The following is a 6,901-nucleotide window of genomic DNA, read 5'->3' as shown; positions in this document are numbered from 1 at the left end:
TTCAAGATTTTTTATTGATTGTCTCTGTTCTCCATATAATATTTTTTTAGATTTGACTAACTGATGTTATTGTTTACTCCATGCAATGTCTTGGTACAACACGGCCAATATGTCTTGGTATAACACGGACAATGAAGAGAGTTCACAACGACTGACTGAACGAACAGAGATGTAAAATGACATAATTTCATCATATAGAGACCAAATAAGAGAAAGTTTGTGAGCTAAAGTTTCTAAAATAAGTCACATGAACTCAAACTTATAAAAAAGATAGATCAAATTATGGAGTGATTGCTAAAGTCAAGCATCAATAAAAATTGGATGCGCTCCATATAAATTATGCTACTTTGTAGCAATTACTAACGTTTAAAACCAACAAATAACCTTTCATTTTATTGTTAGTGTGACAAATCATTGTTACTCTATCCAATTCAGCAACCTCAAACACCATAGAGTCCATTGCGCCAATGTGATCTCAGAAACGACCTAATGCTTGCAAGAGCCAAGAATGTCGTGTCGTGCTTGGGTTGTAGCCTCGGTCCGTAGTGCTGACCCGACACGACACGATTATATTTTTTATTTTACAAAAAAACGTATATACATGTATACAATTTATATTCAATATTAAAATATCTGATCATGATGTTCTACTGGTTAGATAACTTCACCCAGTGTCTCCCGCCCTTTTCCCATCACGGTGTGGGTTTGAACCCCACCTTCTACACTATTTTTTAACATTTTACGTTGATTTAATCAAATGAGCTGACGAGCTAACGGGCTGGCCCGGCACAGCCGGCATGACATGTCTGGGCCAGAGTTATGGCCCGTGGGCGCTTGGCCCGTGCCGGGCGCCGTTTGGGCGTGCAGCGGATTAATTTGAAATAGCTGTGAGGGGTTATTTGTAAAAAATGACGTGGGACGACCGTTGAAACTGGTGCTTTAAGTATAGTATAGATATAGACTAGTCGGTTACCCTTGCGTTGCGACGGCTCACAACAATACCCACGTAAATTATCCACCAAAAAGATTTCAAGATTTTTATTGATTGTCTTCGCTCTTCGCATAATATTTTTTATGAACGCACGAGTACCATAGGCAGCAAATCAGAGACCCCCATCCATCGTCTCCCCCACTTCTAAGGTTTTGAAGAGCAGGAGAAGGGAAGATGCGGACATACATGTTCGTTGCCGGAGAAGGACACGACGAAGACCTGGGCATATGGAGGCGACATAGATAGTATATTGCTAGATATATAGGGAGAGTGCACGCAAGCAGAGAAAAAAGTCCGGCCGAAGCAGCTCCAAACCGAGAGACACCTGCACCAAACGTCAATCCGAGAAGGGCGATATAATGTGAGTGTCTTTCCAGCCATGGACCCGCCGAAGTGACACAACACCACCACCAACTCCGTAGCATATGTCGACTGCTATCAGGGCTATGGTTGTCCAATATCTCAGACCTGGACTCATCATCGCCAAGATAACCTAAGCGTGGCAGGTGCCACCATGTCCTCCTCGACGACACGCATGGAGAAAGGCCAGGAGCGTGACCAACTCGCGCCGTACCCGCGTTGACGAGCGTCGGTCGGCTCACGACTGCGACCGTGGGTGGGGGCAGCAGGTTGGGGAGGAAGAACAGGGCGAAGGCCGGGAAGACGAACGGGACGTCCGACAACGGGGAAAACGATAGTGCGCGCATGATGTGAACATCCTCGTGGACGTGCAATAGCCAGTACGCGAGTCGGTGTCGGGGCTGGTGTCGGACGAATACGGGGAGAAGGCGCATGCTCCTACGCCTTATGTAGAGAATGGGGTAGCGCGGAGGTGGAGGCATGAGGGGAGAGAGAAAAGAAGTAGAATGACGAACAAGGTGGTGGCAACTGTTGCGAGGACCATTATTATCGTGTGGAGGTATAGATGGCCAAATGGGTCGTGTCTGGCGAGCCGGCCCGAGGCACGACCCATTTAATAATGGTTGGGCCAACCCGGCACGAGCATCGTGCAGTGCTTAGTCCGTAGCCTCGGTCTGTGGTGCTGGCCCAGACCGACACGATTTTTTTTTATTTTACAAAAAATCATATATACATATGTACAATTTATATTCGATATTATAGGTGTCACCATGTCCTCCTCGATGACACGCACGGAGAAAGGCCAGGAGCGTGACCAACTCACGCCATACCCGTGTTGACGAGTGTCGGTCGGCTCGCGGCTACGACCGTGGGCGGGGGCAGCAGGTTGGGGAGGAAGTATAGGGCGAAGGCCGGGAAGACGAACGGGGCGTCCGACGACGACGAAAACGATGGTGCGCGCATGATGTGAACATCCTCGTGGACGTGCAATAGCCACTGCGCGAGTCGGTGTCGGGGCTGGTGTCGGACGAATACGGGGAGGAGGCGCATGCTCTTAAGCCCTCTGTCGAGAATGGGGTGGCGCAGAGGTGGAGGCATGAGGGGAGAGAAAAAAGAAGTAAAATGACGAACAAGGTGGTGGCAGCTGTTGCGAGGACCATCATTATCTTGCGGAGGTATAGATGGCCAAATTGGCCGTGTCTGGCGAGCCGGTCTGAGGCACGATCCATTTAATAGTGTCTGAGCCAACCCGGTACGAGCGACGTGCGGTGCTTAGGCCGTAGCCTCGGCCCGTAGTGCTGGCCCGGTCCGACATGATTATTTTTTTATTTTACAAAAAATCATATATATACATATATACAATTTATATTCGATATTATAAACACCTGAGCATGATGTTCTACTGGTTAGACAGCACGCCCAGTGTCTCCCTTCTTCCATTAGAGTGGCACCGCGTTTTAACATTTTACGCTGAATTGATTTGGAAGAAATGTAATTACTTTTTTGGTAAAAAGATGACACATGACGACTGTTGAAACTTATGCTTTAAGTATAGTAGAGAATTGTAAAACTAATTCTATAGCTAAAAGATAAAATAACGAGACAAATTTATTAATTTTAATTAATTCATGCTTAGCAAATATTTATTGTAGCATCATATGAGTGAATCATAGATTAATTATGTTTAATAGGTTCATATTATCAAGGTTATTAAAAACGACACGTTGAGTTGATTTGAAAAAATGTAATGACTTTTTTGTAAAAAGATGACGCAGGACGACTGTTAAAACCATTACTTTAAATATAGTAGAGATATGGATACGAGTAAGATTGATTGTTCGCATGCATGTGATGTCCGGCAGTCAAGTCTGCAGAACTGAAGATATGCTCTGAAGAAGCAAGCAAGCGTCTGTTTGGTGATGGCGTGAAGTGAGGGAAGAGATTTTTCAGATTGTAAGTGCATGTGTGGGCCATATGTGTGGGCCGGTCAATTAGCTCGAGTATATTTGTACACAGCTGTAAGGAACGGGAAGGGGAGAAAAAAAATCAGAATTCCAGTTACACCAAAACGAACTTGTCTTCTCCGGCGACGGGGTTGGCGACACGCTCACGTCCCGGTGTTCCTGGCCGGCGGCAAAGGGCTGTGAGCCTGTGACAATGCAAAAGGCGTCGCGCGTCCTGGCTAGGTTGAAACGAAATTAAGATTTGTTTCCTCTGGGCCTGCCAGACGCGGGCGTAGATGCGTACGGGCGTGCATTTTCTTCAGCCGTCCAGCAAAAAAATGTTTCACGTGTGCATCTGAACATGTGGGCGCTTTGTTTTGTCCCCGTTAGTCTGACCATTCAAACAACCTGCGCTTGCATGGGGTGGCCCTGGGGCCTTAAGGAGCAGATTATGGGTTTGTTTGGTTGGATTGTGGGTGTGAAAAAAACTGGTGTGGGCTGTGAGCTGTGGAAAAAGCTGATGTGGTCTGAGAGTTGTTAAAAAATTAAAAACCGTTTGGTCGAAACCATTAAAAGCCATTAAAAATTCTTCGATATATGTTTTCACAGTTCCATCCGAAAGCCATTAAAAGCAGCTCCAAGGATGCTTTCAATTTTACACTGCGAGAAAGCCGACTTTTAGAAGAAAAAAACTGCTTCATATATCTAGCCATTTGGTTTGGCTTTTGGCTTTTAGGGGGCAAAAGCCAAACTAAACACATCCATGTTCGTTTGGACCCATTTTGTAAGTAGGTTAGATCAAACCCATTTTGTGGATATGCTTTGAGCTAGGCTACCACAACTATTCTTCCATTCTCTCATTTCTGATTTCGAAGAACAATAAGAATTTGTTATGTTTAGTGAGGATGGATAGGCTTTAGAAATAACACTCAAAATTCTATTAGCAACAGATGAGCACTCCCGTCTAAAGTCCGACACCGGCGTGGCACGATACTATTGGTCATAGAGCGGCACTGTCATGTGTATAATCCTTCTCAAGCTACAATTTAAAATTGGCCAAAGAAAAGTGGATCGAGAAAAATACTAAACTTTTCTAGCATAAACTATTGCCTAATTCGTCACTTGAAAGTTAACATAGAAGCACCAACTAGTGGATTGGGACCAACCCTTAGAAACACCTCACAAACAAGTAATGCACTATAAAGCAAAAACACAAAAGACATAAGGATTTATCGGTTTAGCTTACCACCAAAGTTTGCCGACCTTCCGTTGTTGACTAAGCCACAAAGGCTTGACTTTCTCAAAACCTATCCTCATTCTCAAGTCAAGAGTGAGCTCTTGAGATAAGTGGTTCTTACTTGAAAGGATCACGATATCCAAAAGGGGTGAATTGCACTTTTCTAAATTTCTTACAAAAGATTAAACCCTAAACAAGAGCCCAACTTCACCCAACTACTTTGCTAGATTACAAAAGCTAGTAGACAAAAGCAAACCCTAAATTATCATGACAAATACAAGGAATGCAAAATACACAAAGTAAATTGCTCAAAGTAAATGCGGAATGTAAAGTAGAGACAAGAAGACTCCTCCAAGTTTTTCCCGAAGTATCGGAGAGTCGCCACTCTCCACTAGTCCTCGTTGGAGCACCCGTGCAAGGGTATTGCTCCCCCTTCGTCCTCGCAAAAACCAAGTGCTAACTATGAGACGATCCTTTGCCTCTCCGACGCGGTGGATCCCTCATGACCACGTACAATCTCTGACTCGGGTCACCAACAAAACCTCTGGGGTGATCATCGAGATCCAATCGCCACCGAGCCATCTAGGTGATACCGATCACCAAGTGTAATAAGTCGTAGACTTTCACTTGACCAAGAGAAGACTAATGCATGAAGTGTGTGCTCTAGGAGGCTCTCATGTGCACTAATGAGGTCCTAACATGGGATTATGATTTTGCTAATCACCTCACTAAGCTTTATGGACTTGCAATGCTATAGCAACGAATGCTTGTTGGTTGGGGCAGCAAGACAACAAATATGGCCAGTGTAGTCCAACCACCCAAACGAGTCGTTACAACACTGTTCCGCACGTGGTCGCACCAGATAGTCCGGTGCGCTACCGATGCGCTTCCAACGGCTAATTCTAACAACTAGCCATTATTCAATGGCGCATCGAACACTGCACGATGACTGTCTGGTGCACACTGGACAATTTAGTGCCTCTATAAAAACCTGTTGGCGTCCTCTGTCTGCTCTCGGGTTTTCGGTCTCCTCTCAGATGCTCTCTGGCCAGCTGTCGAAGGGACCACCGAACAATTCGGTGCCCTTAGAGCAGCAACACTTATTTATTTTCTCGTGTTTTTCTAATCTGGTTTCGATTCTAACTTGTGAGTGAGACCATGAGTGAAACCTGACACTAGTTTTGAGTGTGAACATGCACCGACACTACACTAGTTATCTATTGGTCAAACTACCCATCCACAACCCTCTTTATAATACAACTAAAGTAAAAATAAAAGTCCTAACTCTATACCAACTGTCCCACAATTCTTTCGATACTTAGGGTATGAAGACCTTCACCTTTTGATTCGTCTTTTTCAGCCGTCACTTCAAGTTCTTTTTATGAGGGATTGTTTTCACTTGTTAGAGCACAACTCCCTGCATTGTGGTCTAACTTATCATTTGCTCTGCAAACACACATTAGTCACAAATAATCTTACGTGGTCATTAATCACTAAAATCAACTAGGGGTCTAGATGTTTTCATTGCTAAATGGAGAGGGTGATTAAAATTTTCTCGAGGCTACCACATAAGATGACGAGCTCCACGGGCGATGCTCTAGATGACTAGGAGAAAAGTTCTAAGAGTAACAAACACAAACATTGACTTAAGCTTGGACCAAGTGCTCTTGAAATTGAAGAATATGTTGGTGAGCTTTTTAGCACATTTTAGAGACTCAACCTCTCAAATAATCGATGTATAAAGATTGAAGCTTAAGGTGCTCTAATAGAGAGTGTGTGAAAGTCGCCTAGGGGGGTGAATAGGCAAATCTGAATTTTATAAAGTTTAAGCACAACTACAAGCCGGGGTTAGCGTTAGAAATAAAGTCGAGTCCGAAAGAGAGGGCGAAAAACAAATCACAAGCAAATAAGGCGGATGACACGGTGATTTGTTTTACCGAGGTTCAGTTCTTGCAAACCTACTCCCCGTTGAGGTGGTCACAAAGACCAGGTCTCTTTCAACCCTTTCCCTCTCTCAAACGGTCACCTAGACCGAGTGAGCTTTTCTCTTCAATCAAACGGAACACTTAGTCCACTACAAGGACCACCATAACTTGGTGTCTTTTTCTTTGATTACAAGTGAGTTGAGAACAAGAATAGAGGAAGAATAAAAGTGATCCAAGCGCAAGAGCTCAAAAGAACACGACAAAACTCTCTCTTCTAGTCACTATTGCTTTTGAGTGGAGTTGGGACTTGGACAGATTTTGATTCACTCTATTTGTGTCTTGTATTGAATGCACTAGCTCTTGTATTGAGTGGGATGTCTGAAAAACTTGGATTCCTTGAAGTGTGGTGGTTGGGGGGTATTTATAGCCCCAATCACCAAAGTGG

This window comes from Zea mays, chromosome 7 (assembly GCF_902167145.1).
Source record: "Zea mays cultivar B73 chromosome 7, Zm-B73-REFERENCE-NAM-5.0, whole genome shotgun sequence".
In the NCBI taxonomy this organism is placed as follows: domain Eukaryota; kingdom Viridiplantae; phylum Streptophyta; class Magnoliopsida; order Poales; family Poaceae; genus Zea; species Zea mays.
Note: the sequence above shows the minus strand (reverse complement) of the source record.